Source organism: Oncorhynchus kisutch, linkage group LG17 (genome assembly GCF_002021735.2).
Source record: "Oncorhynchus kisutch isolate 150728-3 linkage group LG17, Okis_V2, whole genome shotgun sequence".
NCBI classification, from domain to species: Eukaryota; Metazoa; Chordata; class Actinopteri; order Salmoniformes; family Salmonidae; genus Oncorhynchus; species Oncorhynchus kisutch.
The window spans coordinates 36,384,991-36,404,271 of NC_034190.2; the positions used below are offsets into that span (position 1 = coordinate 36,384,991).

At 42.1% G+C, this 19,281-nt stretch overlaps 1 long non-coding RNA gene across 1 annotated transcript; it reads left to right on the top strand.

Annotated features, from left to right (window-relative positions):
- Nucleotides 1-14,212: 14,212 nt before the first annotated feature.
- Nucleotides 14,213-14,959, top strand: LOC116354510 (uncharacterized). Its single transcript, XR_004203835.1, has 2 exons — nucleotides 14,213-14,257; nucleotides 14,622-14,959. It is a non-coding gene; the product is annotated as an uncharacterized LOC116354510 (long non-coding RNA).
- The last annotated feature ends 4,322 nt before the right edge of the window (nucleotides 14,960-19,281 follow it).

The window sequence follows — 19,281 nt, forward strand, 5'->3', positions numbered from 1 at the left end:
AGGTGTCCAGCAGGCCAAGGCCAGGAAATACTGCAGTACTGTGAGGGAGGCTGTTGTCATCCACTTCTGGGGCTTCCTACATGACACACTAACACACCTGAGCAACCTGTCTGCAGAGGTCCACCATCACCATAACAGAAGACCACAGCTCCTTGTGCTCAACACAGGCAGTACTTAAGAAGTACAAAACCAGGTATGTTTATTTAAATTGCAATAATAAATACTTACCTTAAGATAATTAAGAGAAAGGATTATGTCAATAAGAGAGGGAGAGAGAGTGTGTTGTAATTCTGAAAGGATGGTAAAATGAGCCCTTTTCTCATCAGTGAAGGGCCCATGATGAAGGCCACAATGCCCAACAGATATGAGGGAATTCCGCTGACAAGAGGTGACAGCAAGACCCTCGTCACCTCACAGGACAAAATGCTTGACAGGCTAGTTGAGAGTATGACTGACAGGTTCCAGGACGCTAGTGTAGGGGTTCTGTGTGCCACCAAGCTGGTCAGCTTCACCAACTGGCCAGAGTCAGGAGATGAAGTAGCAGGTTATTTTATATGTTGTATTACAGGACAGTCAGGTTAGGTTCAGGTTCAATTAAAACTGCATGATGCTTGTTGTAATGAAATGTATACAATTATTATAGATTTTGGTGACACTGAACTGGAAACCCTGGTGAACCACTTCAAGCCTGTCCTGGAGACCTCTGGCATCCATGTTGAAAGGATCCCTGACCAGTGAACTGTCCTGATGGTGCTGATGTACCAACAGTCCCTGCAGAAGATGTCCTGGTTCTGTGTCAACATGAGCCATCAGCATTCCTGCCCTGATTTGCTGGCACTGGTTGACCTGGTCCTGTCCTTCCCTGCCTCCACAGCTGAATGTGAAAGAGGTTTTAATACCATGAAAACAGGTGAAAACCGATTGGCGGTCCAACCTAAAGTCTGATGATACGCTGTCAGATCTCCTTATGGTCCAGCTGTCCTCTCCAGAGATCATTGAGTATGATCCGATAAAAGCTGTGATTCTGTGGCTCCAGGACTCTGTCAGGAGCAGGAAGCCAGACTTCATGAACTGTGCAAAGAGGGTGATTAGAGTAGAGAGTGAAGAGTCTGATGAGGAGGTTTAAGTTGATTGAAATGATTAAGCATCTGCATTTACAAAACCTTCAAATGTACTTTTATGTTTGATCCTTAAGTACATTCAATAGCAAATACTTCTTTAGCATTTTGAGTTCAAGACTTCTTCAGTTGTATTCAGGCTGGGAAATTAAATCTAGCCACAGCCAAAATTAATCAGCATCTGACAAGTCTCTATTTTACCTGTATTTTATCAGGGTATTTCTACTCAAAGTAAAGGATTTGTAGACCTGCTTCCCCTGTTTCCCATTTGTATCAGGAGAGCACCAGTTCTATGTCCAATGCACTTCTCATAATTGTATCTTACCATTGTTGTTGCCCTGTTTTGACTTCTATGTGCTCTTATTCATTGTATCTAATATGTTTTGTTTATTTCATTGTGTGCCCACTGTTAGGCATTTTTTTGTGCTCTGTATATCACTTTTGGTCAACTGCAGTTTTTCTTAAATGTGCTCTACAAATAAACTTGATTTGATTAACCGTTGATCAATATATTAAATAATTTTTGTTTCAAATTTTGCTCTTGCCTCTTCTTTAAGTTTGTATTCAACATCATACCTTATTATCGCCTGTATCTACAGGGGGAAATGGGGTCTCATCCAGAGTTAGCAGCTCATTAGTTTCACCTAGGGTTGTAAAAGTCAGATACTTTCCGGTAAATTTCCAGAATTTTTCCATGGGAAGTTAAGCCCGGCAATTTTGCTTAAATTCATCCAAAAAATTCTTATAACAGTGAACCTTTTTTGTGGGATATACATAAGGCAATTATAGGTCTTGTGGCATATTTTGGTTAAACTATCCCCAATTCAATGGAATTGAAACACTCAAACATGCACAGTACACGCTTCCATCATATGTACAGCTGATCCTCAAGATCTTGCACACTAATGAGATGTTATTGAGCCCACACTACTACTCTGTCTGAGCCAAGGACTACATGCTTTCTGGTAAGTTTTGTTTACAATACTGGGTGGGGGGGGGGGATATATTTTACATGCCATACATCATTTTTTGTTAAGTAGTAAATAGCCTACAGCAATGTGTGTTTAAATCATTTCTAACTTGTTAACAATTTCTGCTAGTTAGTTTTTGCTACAATGTGGATTTTAGCTTGCTTGAGCCTGCTAACTGAGGAGTGTTAATTCACCTGTTTCCATACATGTTTCGTTTAAAAACATTTCTTACAAAGGAATTGGAGACAATTCCTTTGTGGAGACGTTTCACTGCAGCTAATGTAGAAGCTAATGTAGAAGGAAAAGCTGTGTACATTTGCAAATACTGGGCCAAATCATATGTGAAGAATGCAACAAAGATGCAGAATCATCTGGCCAAGTGCATAAAGGTCCCTCAGCACTGACAACAAGCAACCTCTAACAAAAGTCTCTCTATTTATATTTGAGGTGAAAATGATGAATCAGACACCTCATCGATTGCAACAGCTCAACGATTGCAACAGTCTTCCTGGAATCTTTCTGGAATTTTTTGACTCAATGGAGGAACGTAGTCAGAGAAATGCTGATCAATGTCTTGCTCAAGCTGTGTATGCAACTGATCACCTCTGATGCTCAAGGGCAATGTGTATTGGAAGAGATTTCTGAATGTTCTTCGTACAGCATACTACCCTCTAAACAGACATGCTTTATCTACTCACTAGCTGGAGGCAGAGTTCCACAGAGTTCAAGTGAAGGTCAAGCAAATAGAGAAAGCAGACTGTATTGCAATCATCTCTGATGGGTGGTCGAATGTTCGTGTGCAAGAATAATTAACTACATCATCTCCACCCCTCAACCAGTATTCCACAAGAGCAGACACAAGGGACAGACACACTGGCCTCTACATTGCAGATGAGCTGAAGGCAGTCAATGACCTTGGACCACAGAAGGTATTTTCACTGGTGACAGACAATGCTGTCAACCTGAAGGCTGCTTGGTCTAATGTGCAGGAGTCCTACCCTCACATCACACCCATTGACTGTGCAGCTCATGCATTGAATCTGTTCCCCGGTAGGCCATCATTGTAAATAAGAATTTGTTCCTAACTGACTTGCCTAGTTTAATTTAAAAAAAAATCTATACCCCAAGTGTGCTGGCAAGAGCATCCGGTCTGGTGTAGAGATCAACAAGGCCTATGGTGTCATCACTACTGTGTCTCGCCACCTTGGCCTGGAAGAGGGCAAGGTTCTTGGCAGCCTGGCGAAGTACACTTCCAAGCAAGGACTTTGGGATGGAGATACGATATGGCAGTCATGTCAACATATCTCATCAGCCACCTGGTGGAAGGGACTTTGTGGATCTGAGGCTCTTTCCCCTGTTGCTTCCATCATCCTCCAAATCCCACCAACATCAGCCGCCTCAGAGTGCAACTGGTCCTTGTTTGGGAACACACACACCTAAGCATGCAACAGGGTGACCAATTCAAGGGTTGAAAAATTGGTGGACATCCGGGCAAATCTGAGGCTTTTTGAGCCTGACAATGAGCTACCCTCAACAAGATTGGAAAGTGACCGTGAAGATGAGGCCTCAGAGTCTGATGTTCAAGAGGTGGACATTGAGGTCCAGGGAGAACACATGGAAGCCTGAGAGGAAGACAACCAAAGCTTTAGTTTCTAGACTATCATTTTACAGATATTTTTAAAGCGTTTTTGGGAGATGCGATGGATCATTCAATATTCCCTTTCTTTTGTTGTTCAGTGAAATCATCCCATGTGAAGAGTCAACTAATATAATTAAAGTTAAATTCATAACTAAATAGTTTAACATTTCTATTGGAAGGATTTAATCATTTGTAATTATGTCTACTTATATGGTAAATATATCCAATGCAAAAAACATTACATTTAAATGCTATTAATAATAATTTGCATATATTTCCATAAATTCCCATATATTCCTGTTAATGCCCATATATTCCCATTAATTCCCACGAATGTTTCCACATCTGAATATTCCCCAAAATGTGCAACCCTAGTTTCACCATCCTCTGGCGGAGCAGAAAACATGAGCTGCTGAAATCTTACCAGCCAGAGAGGCGCAGATCGGCTGACAACACGTTAATAACATTTCACAAGGAAGAGAGAGAGAGAGAACACGTTATAACAGTTTCACACCAAGCTTACTAAGAATGACATTGGGACAAGGTGTTAAGGTTTTCTTCCGGTGAAGGAGAGGAGGAGTAAAATGAGGCATGGTTATTATAAAACATCTTTAATAAAGATTATAATAAACAATACAAAAACGTAACATGAAAAACCAAAACAGCCTTATCTGGTGCAAACAAACACAGAGACAGGACCAATCACCCACAAAACACTCAAAGAATATAGCTGCCTAAATATGGTTCCCAATCAGAGACAACGATAAACACCTGCCTCTGATTGAGAACCACTCTAGGCAACCATAGACTTACCTAGACAACTCTACTATACCACAATCCTATACCCTACAAAAACCCCAAGACAAAACACACCACATAAATAACCCATGTCACACCCTGGCCTGACCAAAATAATAAAGAAAACACAAAATACTAAGACCAGGGCGTGACACAAGGTTAGCCCAAGCTACAATCTAGTGGCTCTCCTAATTTTTTATCTCTAAAAGCCTTTCCAAATCATAATTATTAATAAATTATCCAACCCAAATTTAGAATGACAGTCCTTAGTGCTTCACGTTGGTTCTATCACTTTAATTTAAAGAACCTCACTTTTCTCATCACTAGTGGTAATGACAGATTGGAATTTCAATGCATTCTTAGTCTAAATTACTATACATTTAGCATTGTGCAGACCTCCACAATCAACCTGATACCCCAAATAAACAATTTTGGATAAGTCTAAATCAATTACAGGCACAGTTGACCACCTCCCTCCATCCCCAGCTCTCATCCTTCATTTCCTGGCGTTTCTTCATGTTCTTCTTCAGATAGTGTTTCAGTTTGTCCTTTTTAATTGCACATGTTCAAAGTGGATGGCCTTTGATAATGTCTCTCACCTTACAGTGCATTATGTCCTTGTCCATTTTCCTACCAGTACACCTGCAGCGTTAGAGAAGTTTGTACTGGATCTCTCTCCATGCTCACTCCACATGGACCCATGTCACACTCCTGAGAGAAAAAGCATAAGAGAAAAGGCAGCTGATACCTTCGACTGGATGCTGTGTACTGGTTGCTGGTGCGGACTCAGGTCTCACGGTAGAAGTGGTGAAGGACCATACTGAAAGCCATTTTTGCAATTTTCAGCCGGTAAGAGGGGGTGTTGAGGTTCATACTGTTTTTGGATGAATTATCTTCCATGCATCTAGATACCATATGTGGCCCCTTTCACCATAACCTTGAGAGACGACAGACCAGAACAACAGTTTAGTTTCAGAATAACAACACACTGTTTGAATTATCACACCGTATAACACCCCGTATTCAAAAACACCTTGTGTTATTTTGTAGGCTAGTGGTACCCTCCTCTACATTTTTATGTTACATTTTATTGGTTTTATAATTGTTATTTTATTTTTATACAAATTTATTTAAATTGACTTACTGAAATCAGTGTCCGTCCCTCAATTGTTCGCAGATGATGTTTCTACTCCTGGGAAGCTCACAGTAAGGGTCTGTTCTGGGGTGGGTCTCGTCGTCTTTTAGTCAGACGGGAATTTCCCTCACGCTTCAAAAAATGCGCCACAGGTTTTAAATCAGAATATATCATCCAGTTTGCCAAATTGTCGTGGAAATTCTTACACAGGGACACTCAAAGTCAATTTTAAATAAATCTTTGTTTATTTGTCAGCGCGCAGTTGTCTTATATATGGCTTTACACAGACAAGTTATATTTGCATGATTTAGCATAATTAATTCATCATTACTGTTTTGTTTCATCGATGTGACCAACCAATACTGGTTCATAACATGTGACAGACCAATACCTCACGAGGCTTCCTCTCTCTAAGCTGAGATCATGAAACTGAGATCTGGGCGTACTGCCAAATTCCAGCTACTGATAGTGAGGATTCGTTCAGTCAGCCACTTGCATGAACGCAGAAATGGTTTTATAGAACAGCATATGAATAGAACACTGACATTAGTTGTACGAAAAGCACAAACATTAAAATTCTCATTACACATCTAAAAAAAACTAAATGCACATGCTAAAATCACCACTGAGATGAAGTATCTTAATTTGAGCCAGTTTCACACAGCAGAATATAATCCTGCAACAGGAAATGTGAATTGCAATGTAATTTATAATTAATGGGAATTTTTTGTAGGGGTTGACCCCAAGCGCACGTCAAAATCCACAAAAAAATGGTTACTTGACCACAGAATCTATACTGAACAAAAATAAATGCAACATGCACCAATTTCAAAGATTTTACTGAGTTAAAGTTTATTTAAGGAAACCCGTTAATTTAAATAAAATTCAGTAGGCCCTAATCTGTGGATTTCAAATGACTGGGAATGCAGATTGGCATCACAGATACCTTAAAAAAAAGGTAATGGCGTGGATCATAAAACCAGTCAGTATCTGGTGTTTACCTCATGCAGAGCGACATATCTCCTTCGCATAGAGTTGATCAGGCTATTGATTGTGGCCTGTGGAATGTTGTCTCACTCTTCAAACAGATCCTTGCGACATGGAGCCATAGATTGCCATAGATAAAATGCAATTGTGTTTGTTGTCCGTAGTTTACCATACCATAATCCCACCGCCACCATGGGACTTATATTCACAGTGTTGACATCAGCAAACCTCTCGCCCACACCATGCCTGTGGTCTGCGGTTGCGAGGCCGGTTGGACGAATTCTCTAAAAGGACGTTGGAGGGAGTTTATGGTAGAGAAATGATCCTTAAATTCTCTGGCAACAGTTCTGGTGGATATTACTGCCATCAGCATGCCAATTGCATGCTCCCTCAAAACTTGAGACATCTGTGGCATCATTCAGGTGCGCCTTTGGGCTTCAGCAAACCAAGGAAAGGAATGGTGCTCAACAACAATGGCAAAAATCATGAGAAGAGTTAACCAAGAAAAACTTCCAAAAGGATTAATTCCAGGTAAAAAAGAAGTTGGAGCACTCAATAAAAAAAATAAGTCAGAGGAAGTTGATTTCTTATTGCTCACTTTAATCCATTGTACAGGATGTGGACAGGTGACTGATGTTTCAACATCAAGCTGAGGTCTTCCTCAGAGTGACCTGACCATTGCAATTAGCTCCTATTTATTGCCTAGTGGCTCATTGCGAGAAAACAAAATAAATCAACATATAATGCTAATGTTTTAAGGTGTCTCCTTAGTCAATAGGCCATGTCAATTATATTTTTGCTCAGTGTATATTATATAACTGTAATGTATTTGTAATGGATGTTGGTGCAATATTTTGTTTCCATTACTCAGTCACATAAGCCTGCCACCATGCACTTACTGTACGGTATAACAATCTCCCCAGACCCCAAAAAACATACACTTCAAGTCACTTTAAATCAAAGTGGTAAGTCCCATAGCTGCTCCAAATAGCTTGGCAGGGAACACCTGCTGTGGGATGAAAAACCTCTGTACGTAAATGAGGGAAGGGAGAGAGGGAGAGAGGTCTGACCTAGGTCAAATCTTTTCACCACCTTTGTTTACACATTGATGCTGGATGATGAAGTCTTAGAATTGGAGGTAAGATTGGCTCTCCCAAACTGATTATGAATAGAATGGCCATCACCGGCAAAAGAATAGTCTTTGCCCAGCCCAATTTCAAACCAATCTTTTATCAATAGACGACAGTGGATAAAACTGACGCGAGGTTTTCTTTTCAGAATCTTTTCTTTGCAGAAACTTTTCTTTGCAGAAGTATCCGATAGCAGCTATTTCCCCCTCAAAGCACTCTTAAAGCTTCCAGAGGTAGATTGGGGTTGATAGCTGTCAGCATACAGTGCCTTCAGAAAGTATTCATACCTCTTGACGTATTCCACATTTCGTTGTGTTACAGCCTGAATTCCAAATGGATAAAAAAAAAAAATCTCACCCATCTACACACAATACCCCATAAATACAAAGTGAGAAACATGTTTCTAGGAATTTTATTGAAAATGAAATACATAAATCTATTTTTCATAAGTATTCCCACCCCTGAGTCAATACTTTGTAGAAGCACCTTTAGCAGTGATTACAGCTGTGAGTCTTTCTGCGTAAGTCTCTAAGAGCGTTTCACACCTGGATCGAACAACAGCTCTGTCAGACTGGTTGTTGATCATTGCTAGACAACAATTTTCATTTCTTGCCACAGGTTTTCAAGAAGATTTAAGTCAAAACTGTAAATATAGGAACATAGGATTTTTCCCTGTGCTTAGCTCCATTTAGTTTCTTTGTTATCCTGAAAATATGGAGAGTGGTACTCAGTGATGTGTTGTATTGGATTTCAGGACACAAATTTGTATTCATGACAAAAAGTGAATTGCTTTGCCACATTTTTCGTAGTATTACTTTAGTGTCTTGTTTCAAAAAGGATGCATGTTTTGGAATATTTGTATTCTATACAGGCTTCTTTCTTTTCCCTCTATCAACTAGTTTAGTATTGTGGAGTAACTACAATATTGTTGATCTATCCTCAGTTTTCTTCTATCACAGCATTTAAACTCTAAATGTTTTAAATTCACCGTTGGCGTCATTGTGAAATCCATGAGCGGTTTCCTTCCTCTCCGGCAACTTAATTAGGAAGGATGCCTGTATCTTTTTAGTGACTGGGTTTATTGATACACCATCCAATGTGTTATTAATAACTTCTCCATGCTCAAAGGGATATTCAATGTTTGCTTTTTAAATGTTAATTTTTTTACCCATCTACCAATAGGTCTTTGTTGTTGAATCTGTGTTTGAAATTCACTGCTCAACTGAGGGACTTTACAGATAATTGTATGTGCAGGGTACAGAGACGAGGTAGTCATTGAAAAATGAAGTTAAATACTATTATTGCACAGAGTGAGTTCACTTAAGTGACTTGTTATGCAAATGTTTACTGCTGAACCTATTTAGGCTTGCACACAATAACCTATAATGTCAAAGTGGAATTATGTTTTTCGAAATGTTTACAAATCAGTTAAAAATAAAAAGCTCAACTGTCTTGAGTCAAAGCTGAAACTTGACTCAAGACATTTCAGATTTCATTTTTAATACATTTGTAAAAATGTCCAAAAACATTATTCCACTTTGACATTATAGGGTATTGTGTGTAGACCAGTGAACAAAAATCTCAATTTAATCCATTTTAAATTCAAGCTGTAACACAACAAAATTTGGAAAATGTCAAAGGGTGTGAACACTTTCAGATTGAAAAGGTTTTTCAGACGCCTTGGAAAATGTCCGTCAACTTTAGATTACAATAGCTACCATTTTGTTCTTGGGCATGTAGATCTTCTCTGATGCAATTGCGAGTATGGATCCACGATATCTGCAGTAGACTACCTGTGAATTATCCACTGCACTCTCAAACCTCAAATCTCAAACCAATTTTGGTGAGAAAAGGCTTTTGACTGTAGTGTAAAACAATAACTTCTGCTCTATTCAGTATCACCTATGATGCACATGATGTTCACTGTGACAGTTGAGACATTTTGTTATCAACAAGACAAAAAATAATGTCTGCTGTATTGGAGTTTCATTGTGCATTTAATGCTTCAAATATTTGATGCAGCACTCCAAACCCCCCCCCCCCCATAAAGTACTTAATTGTTGAGTCATAATGCACGCTATGTTGACATTAGTCCACGGCATCCGAACACCGACAGCTACGTGAAGAGCTCTTTATGTACACTGCACGATAAGAGGGAGTGTCAACATCTCCCTTCCTCTCCCAAACCCGAGTCTGCGCTGCTGTTCAATTTCCTGCGACAGAGATATTTATATAATTGATTACATTCAAAGCAAATTAAGCATCAGACAAACAGGATGTAGCTTCAGATTGATGACATATGCTCAGAGAGGGACGGAACGCTGAAAGATTAATGCATCACAAAAGGTGTGCGGGCCAAATGCAGATGAGAAGCTAAGCACTTGCAAATTCAAAGTGAATATTCATGCCATCCAATTGAGGTCCTCCTTGGGGTCCGTTCTGGAGGCGTGCAAATGAAAAATATTGTTCTCAAACTTTGGTTGAACTTTCTTTCTCCCCCACCTCGCCATTAAATATGGAACAGTGTGTGAATACATACCAAAATTTGTACGAGTTGGCAAATTCTGCAGTTTTGGTTTTAAGCAGGCTGCTCTGAGGGCAGCTTTAGAGGGTTTCCAACGGAAATTAAATCTGGTATTCAAATAGTACGTGTGCGTGTGTGGCTACATGCATCCCATTTTTGTAATGGCATTTTTAACAGTTACCTGAAGACTTTGTTGAAGTCACCTCTAAAAGGTTTAATGTGAAGACAGTGAGGCAGTTTCGATGCATATCAATCTCAGATCCAAAAAGCTAGACAAAATGGCTATTATGCTCACCTGAGGCCCAAAGAAATTACATTGTACTGTGGGGAGTGGCTAATCCAAATGAACTGGACACCCCAAATAGATGCTCATTTGTCAAGAGCAAAATATGTAGTATTCTACCGCTGCCTCACAATCCAAGATGCACAAAATAAAGCAGAAAACTGGATATAGAAAACATTCAGCTATTATTGGTGGACAATGGAAGTTTGATTTGCAAGATAATCCTAAATGATCAAAGAAGCACAGCGTTTTGCCTAAAAAGCTTGAATCAGGCAACATAAGGAGCAGATCATTTGTAAAGCTTGTGAGAATAGTTTTCAGTTCCCACCACTGGGATGCTTACTGTATAGTCTGAGCAGACTGTGATGCTAAGATTAGTAGTTTCAGTTGTTGCACTGTACCTGCAGGGCTTTCATTATGTAACTCAGACCAGGTTTCGACAGCAGGCCAATAAACATATTCTTATGGACATAACACCACAATCATAAGGTTTGTTGATTTTATTATGCCTTAGCATGGACACACACACACACACACACTCTCTGCATGCCCACTCCCCCTCTCTATGGCTCACTGATGTTAGGACATCAGAAGGAAATTTTACCTGATCAAGTGAGGTATCCTGATGCCCAGACCACTTCAAGCTGTCATGCCTGGATCTCTCCAGCTCCATCCCTGCAACTCTCTGTTGTCTCTCTGACACTAAACAGACACACACCGTAGCCTTCTGCGCTGTGTGTGTGCTTTGTTTGCCCTCCTGAAGTCCAGAAACTAAGTGGCTTGAAAAAGGAGGCTCAAAGTTAATACACCTGCTTAAAGACGTTTATTGGTGTGTGTGTGTGTGTGTGCGGTGGTGTTGGTACTGTGTGTGTGTGTGTGTAACGGATGTGAAACGGATGTGAAACGGCTAGCTTAGTTAGCGGTGGGTGCGTGCTAAATAGCGTTTCAATCGGTGAAGTCACTTGCTCTGAGACCTTGAAGTAGTCCGCGGCCTTTGTAGAGCGATGGGTAACGATGCTTCATGGGTGACTGTTGTTGATGTGTGCAGAGGGTCCCTGGTTCGTGCCCGGGTATGGGCGAGGGAACGATATAAAGTTATACTGTTATACATGTGTGTCAGAGGAGGCTGGTGGGAGGAGCTATAGGCTCATTGTAAAGGTTGGAATGGAATGGTACCAAACACAAGGAAACAATGTTTTTGACTTCTTTCCATTGATTTCATTCCAGCCATTACAATGAGCCCATCCTCATATAGCTCCTCCCACCAGCCTCCTCTGGTGTGTGTGTGTAGGGGGTGATGGGGGGTTTATGTATGTGTATGAGCTTGTGTGAGCTTGCGGGTATACGTGCTTGTCCTATATTGACTTCACCGTTTGTGTTTGTGTTCTATATTGACTTCCCACATAGGGATCTGAAAGGATCTGTGGGTGTCCCGCTGTTGTAATGGCAACACAGATCGATGAGCACAAGAACACACCAAGGCAAGGCAATCCCATCACTGTAGGTGAGAGGAGGGAGGAGAGGAGGGGGTGAAGACGGCTACCATAAAGATACACTGTGCACTCCTCACCTCCGATGAGGCAAGCTAAGCTACAGCTCCCGCTACAATATCAGATGGAGCTTATTTCTGTTCTAGTATCAAAGCCATTGGCTTTTTTTGTAAGAGTAAGGCAACCCCAGTGTTTTCGTGAAATGCTACTGAAATCGGTCTCTTCCTGGGAAAAAAAAATGTCATCTAGACCCATGGCTATAAAAGTGTTCTCTTTTTCTAAATGCCACGAGCAAATCATCGAACCTCTCCTACCTACCGCTGGTCTGAAACCTCATTATGTAAACGACATAGAGAAGCTCTTTCTAAGCAGCCTCATTGTTCCACGGAGGGGTGCTGCATTTCCTCGCTTGGACCTCATAAGCATAAACATTTGGGTAATTATGTACAAGAAATGCCAGCACTAATGGAGCTATCTGTAGCATGTTAATGTACATTTAATTGGATGCAACCTGTTTTTCACATGTTGGTCTGCCACTCAAATAATCATACCGTTGTACCTGCTGTAATCATACCATTGTACATGCTCCTCACGACGCCGTTTCATTTATCCCCAAAATGAAATTGGTTTGACTGGCTGGCTGGGCGGCTTAGCATGATGTCTGTCTGTCTGTCCACAGGCTCAACACAATTCATCCTTTTTAATTTTTTTTTTACAACAACTCATTAAGTTTAGATGACAACTATGGCAATCTTTGCATTAATAGGGCATGTGTAAGACGTAGGGTAGAGTGTTGTATTGCACTGAACGAAAATAGAAACACAACATGCAACAATTTCAAAAAGATTTGAGTGAGTTACAGATCATATAAGGAACACAGTCAACTAAAATAAATGAATTAGGCCCTAATCTATGGATTTCACATGAATGGGAATACAGATATGCATCTGTTGGTCACAGATACCTTGAAAAAAAGGATGGATCAGAAAACCAGTCAACATATGGTGTGACCATCACTTGCTTCATGTAGCGCGACACATCTCCTTCACATAGAGCTGATCAGGCTGTTGATCAGGCTGTTGATCAGGCTGTTGATCAGGCTGTTGATCAGGCTGTTGATCAGGCTGTTGATCAGGCTGTTGATCAGGCTGTTGATCAGGCTGTTGATCAGGCTGTTGACTCTGGAATCTTGTCCCACTCCTCTTCAATGGCTGTGCGAAGTTGCTGGATATTGGCAGGAACTGGAACACGCTGTCGTACACGTCGATCCAGAGCATCCCAAACGTGCTCAATGGGTGAAATGTCTGGTGAGTATGCAGGCCGTGTTTGTTGTCCATAGCTTATGCCTGCCCATTCCACAACCCCATGGGGCACTCTGTTCACAACGTTGACATCAACAAACCACTCGCCCACACAACGCTATACACACTGTCTGCCATCTGCCCGGTACAGTTGAAACCGGAATTAATCCGTGAAAAGCACACATCGCCAGCGTGCGTGGCCACCGAAGTCGTTTACTGCAGTCAGGTTAAGACCTTAGTAAGGACAATGAGCACGTAAGTGAGTTTCCCTGAGACGGTTTCTAACAGCTCTAACAATCCTGCGGTTGTGGAAACCCACAGTTTCAGAAGCTGTTCAGGTGACTGGTCTCAGACGATCCGAAAGTGAAGAAACTGAATGTGGAGGTCCTGGGCTGGCGTGGTTACATGTGGTCTGCGGTTGTGAGGCTGTTTGGACGTATTGCCAAATTCTCTGAAACAACATTATTAGGTTGCTTATGCTAGCGAAATTGTCCCCAGCACAAGCTGCACCTGTGTAATGATCATGCTGTTTAAACAGCTTCTTAATATGTCACACCTGTCAGGTGGATGGATTATCTTGGCAAAGAAGAAACGCTTACTCAACAGGGATGTAAAAAAATGTGTGCACAAAATGTGTCACGCCCTGACCGTAGAGAACGTTTTATGTCTCTATTTTGGTTTGGTCAGGGTGTGATTTGGGTGGGCAGTTTATGTTCTATGTTCTATGATTTTCTATTTCTATGTGTTTGGCCGGGTGTGGTTCTCAATAAGAGGCAGCTGTCTATCGTTGTCTGATTGAGAACCCTACTTAGGTACCCTTTTCCCCCACCTGTTTTGTGGGAAGTTAACTTTGTCTTTGTTCAGGGCACATAGCATCACAGGTTGGTTTTTGTTCTTTGTTTTGTCAGCGTCATTTTTTACTATAGAGAAAATGTACGCTTACCATGCTGCACCTTGGTCCAGTCCTTCAGCTAGCCGTGACAATATGAAAGAAATACACTTTTTTTGTACGTATGGAACATTTGGGGATCTTTTATTTCAGCTCATGAAACATGGGACCAACACTTTACATGTTGTGTTTATATTTTTTGTTCGGTATATATTTATTGTACCTGATTCTGTTTCCCTGTAGAATTGCAAATCCAGCGATGAGTCCAGCACTACTTCTACGACTATGTACTTTCCAAAGTTGTGAAACTAACCAAATTGTTAGTGTGTAAAGGGAGCTATTATCCTTCATTTCAGCCTCTTCAACACTCACCATGAAGGAGGCATTGGTCAGAAAGCCCACACACACTGACACCGTACACTGACTAAGACGTATGAGAAAGAGACAAAGAGCGAGAGGTGACGTCATCCTCTGCGGCATTCTGAATGAACAAGCTGGACAACAACTGTGTTTTGTCCCTCGAGCCAGCGTCAGCACAGCCCCCGGCCGCTTATCACATTACTTCTCCCACAGCAAAACATGAATCTTCATTGAGGGAAATAAATAAGAGGCCAGCTACATAAAAACAGACTGAGTCTGCATCTGTAACGAGATTTGTCACTCTCTCTTCCCCCTATTACAGCTGCTGATGTGATTATCCGGCGAGCTTGGCGAGTGGTGATGTCCGTACGATAGGCAGACGCAGGAAGTTACCGTGCTGTGCTCTGTCACGTTGGGCCAGAGCCGCCGCTGCCCAGACCTGACCATTTCCTGTCTGGATGGACGCGTCACAGGCACGCCATTCACCATTTACACAGACTAAAAAGGACACACAGGCGCACACTGGGAAAATGAAATCTCAAATACTGACCAGCCGCACATTAATTGCCTTTTTTGCCCACGAGTACACACACACACACACAATTACAGTGCAGTGTCTGTCATTACACCACATTATTCTAGTGCCTTGCACTTGTGCTCTTACTTCACATTTATGTAAGTGTGTATGTGCGTCTGTGCATGTGTACACACACATACTTGTGTGACGGCTGAGGGGGTAGGGGGAAGGTAAGCGCCGTTTAGCCTCTCTGTCTTAACAGTAGCGCTCTTTGCCCCCTAAAACAGCAGTAGCAGCTCTGTTCATTCCACTAGACCAACCACAGAGATTATAGAGCTCTGGATTCACACGACAAATGATTTCATATATTAATGCTGAGCCGTTGCATGTGTATTATAGTGGGGTTATTTGCATCCTGAGTTAGTGAGCTCGGGGGCCCAGATGGGATGGGTCTGTTGACCAACAGATACACTGGGAAATATGGGTCACAGCTGGAGGGTCAGAAGAGAAGACTCCAGTTCGGGCCAATCTGGGTCAGTGGGATGTTCCAAATTCTAAAATGAAAACCATACATGTGAGCGGTTTCATGGACAGAGATGGAAATATCCATTAGAATTTTGGAGATCTAAAGGGTGGAGATCTAAAGATGCAACAACCATCATGGCTGCTAGACAATGAAAGAAAGTTGAAAAGAAAAACAAGTGATGATAAAATATATTTCCATCAACATTTCAATGGTCAGATTATGACTTTGCTACTTTAATGCAAGGTAAGAAATGCCTCATAATATGAAGTAAAACGTCCAGATTTCAAACAATTAAGGAACAGGAAATGTATAGTGGTGCTAATGATAGGCCTAATCCTCTTCTGGTATGGAAAGGCTTTCCCAAAAACGTTTTGCAATTAAATGCTAACTAGCTACAAAGTAGTCTTCCTACCTGGCAGAATTATATCATGATTATTTGCATCAATCCAGCAGCCATTTGTTATGTCAACTCCATTTCATGTGTGCTACATACATTTGTTTTTACTCACTGCTTCAGCACACTCCTCCAACCCTGATGTCCTTGCCGTGTCTGAATCCTGGCATAGGAAGGCCACCAACAATTCTGAGATTTCCATACCCAGTTACAACATTTTCCATCAAGATAGAACTGCCAAAGGGGGAAGAGTTGCAGTCTACTGTAGAGATAGCCTGCAAAGTTCTGTCATATTTTCCAGGTCGATACCCAAACAGTTTGAACTTCTAATTAAAAAAATGTACCTCTCCAGAAATAAGTCTCTCACTGTTGCTGCCTGCTATCGACCCCCGTCCCCTCCCAGCTGTGCCCTGGACACCATTTGTGAAATGATCGCCCTTCATCTAGCTTCAGAGTTCGTTCTGTTAGGTGACCTAAACTGGGATATGCTTAACACCCCGGCAGTCCTACAATCTAAGCTAGATGCCCTCAATCTCACACAAATCATCAAGGAACCCACCAGGTACAACCCTAAATCCGTTAACATGGGCATCCTCATTGACATTATCCTGACCAACTTGCCCTCCAAATACACCTCAGCTGTTTTCAATCAGGTTCTCAGCGATCACTGCCTCATTGCCTGTATCCGCGGTCAAATGACTACCCCTCATCACTGTCAAACGCTCCCTAAAACACTTCTGCGAGCAGGCCTTTCTAATCGACCTGGCCCGGGTATCCTGGAAGGATATTGACCTCATCCCGTCAGTCGAGGATGCCTGGTTATTCTTTAAAAGTAATTTCCTCACCATCTCAGATAAGCATGCCCCGTTCAAAAAATTCAGAACTAAGAACAGATATAGCCCTTGGTTCACTCCAGACCTGACTGCCCTTGACCAGCACAAAAACATCCTGTGGCGGACTGCAATAGCATCGAATAGTCCTCACGATATGCAACTGTTCAGGGAAGTCAGGAACCAATACACGCAGTCAGTCAGGAAAGCAAAGGCTAGCTTTTTCAAGCAGAAATTCGCATCCTGTAGCTCTAACTCCAAAAAGTTTTGGGACACTGTAAAGTCCATGGAGAACAAGAGCACCTCCTCCCAGCTGCCCACTGCACTGAGGCTAGGTAACACGGTCACCACTGATAAATCCATGATATTCGAAAATTTCAATAAGCATTTCTCAACGGCTGGCCATGCCTTCCTCCTGGCTACTCCAACCCCGGCCAACAGCTCCACCCCCCCGCAGCTACTCGCCCAAGCCTCCCCAGCTTCTCCTTCACCCAAATCTAGACAGCAGATGTTCTGAAAGAGCTGCAAAACCTGGACCCGTACAAATCAGCTGGGCTAGACAATCTGGACCCTCTCTTTCTAAAACTATCTGCCGCCATTGTTGCAACCCCTATTACCAGCCTGTTCAACCTCCCTTTCGTATTGTCCGAGATCCCTAAAGATTGGAAAGCGGCCGCGATCATCCCCCTCTTCAAAGGTGGTGACACCCTAGACCCAAACTGTTACAGACCTATATCCATCCTGCCCTGCCTATCTAAAGTCTTCGAAAGCCAAGTTAATAAACAGATCACTGACGATTTCGAATCCCACCGTACCTTCTCCGCTGTGCAATCCGGCTTCTGAGCCGGTCACGGGTGCACCTCAGCCACGCTCAAGGTGCTAAATGATATCATTAACCGCCATCGATAAAAGACAGTACTGTACAGCTGTCTTCATCGACCTGGCCAAGGCTTTCGACTCTGTCAATCACCGCATTCTTATCGGCAGACTCAATAGCCTTGGTTTTTCTAATGACTGCCTCGCCTGGTTAACCAACTAGTTTGCAGACAGAGTTCAGTGTGTCAAATCAGAGGGCATGTTGTCCGGACCTCTGGCAGTCTCTATGGGGGTACCACAGGGTTCAATTCTCGGGCCGACTCTTTTCTCTGTATATATTTCTCTGTATATCAATGATGTCGCTCTTGCTGCGGGCGATTCCCTGATCCACCTCTACGCAAACGACACCATTCTGTATACTTCCGGCCCTTCTTTGGACACTGTGTTAACAACCCTCCAGGCAAGCTTCAATGCCATACAACTCTCCTTCCGTGGCCTCCAATTGCTCTTAAATACAAGTAAAACTAAATGCATGCTCTTCAACCGATCGCTACCTGCACCTACCCGCCTGTCCAACATCACTACTCTGGACGGCTCTGACTTAGAATACGTGGACAACTACAAATACTTAGGTGTCTGGTTAGACTGTAAACTCTCCTTCCAGACCCATATCAAACATCTCCAATCCAAAGTTAAATCTAGAATTGGCTTCCTATTTCGCAACAAAGCATCCTTCACTCATGCTGCCAAACATACCCTTGTAAAACTGACCATCCTACCAATCCTCGACTTTGGCGATGTCATTTACAAAATAGCCTCCAATACCCTACTCAACAAATTGGATGCAGTCTATCACAGTGCAATCCGTTTGATCACCAAAGCCCCATATACTACCCACCATTGCGACCTGTACGCTCTCGTTGGCTGGCCCTCGCTTCATACTCGTCGCCAAACCCACTGGCTCCATGTCATCTACAAGACCCTGCTAGGTAAAGTCCCCCCTTATCTCAGCTCGCTGGTCACCATAGCATCTCCCACCTGTAGCACACGCTCCAGCAGGTATATCTCTCTAGTCACCCCCAAAACCAATTCTTTCTTTGGCCGCCTCTCCTTCCAGTTCTCTGCTGCCAATGACTGGAACGAACTACAAAAATCTCTGAAACTGGAAACACTTATCTCCCTCACTAGCTTTAAGCACCAACTGTCAGAGCAGCTCACAGATTACTGCACCTGTACATAGCCCACCTATAATTTAGCCCAAACAACTACCTCTTTCCCAACTGTATTTAATTTTAATTAATTTATTTATTTTGCTCCTTTGCACCCCATTATTTTTTATTTCTACTTTGCACATTCTTCCATTGCAAAACTACCATTCCAGTATTTTACTTGCTATATTGTATTTACTTTGCCATCATGGCCTTTTTTGCCTTTACCTCCCTTCTCACCTCACATTGTATATAGACTTGTTTATACTGCATTATTGACTGTATGTTTGTTTTTACTCCATGTGTAACTCTGTGTCGTTTTATCTGTCGAACTGCTTTGCTTTATCTTGGCCAGGTCGCAATTG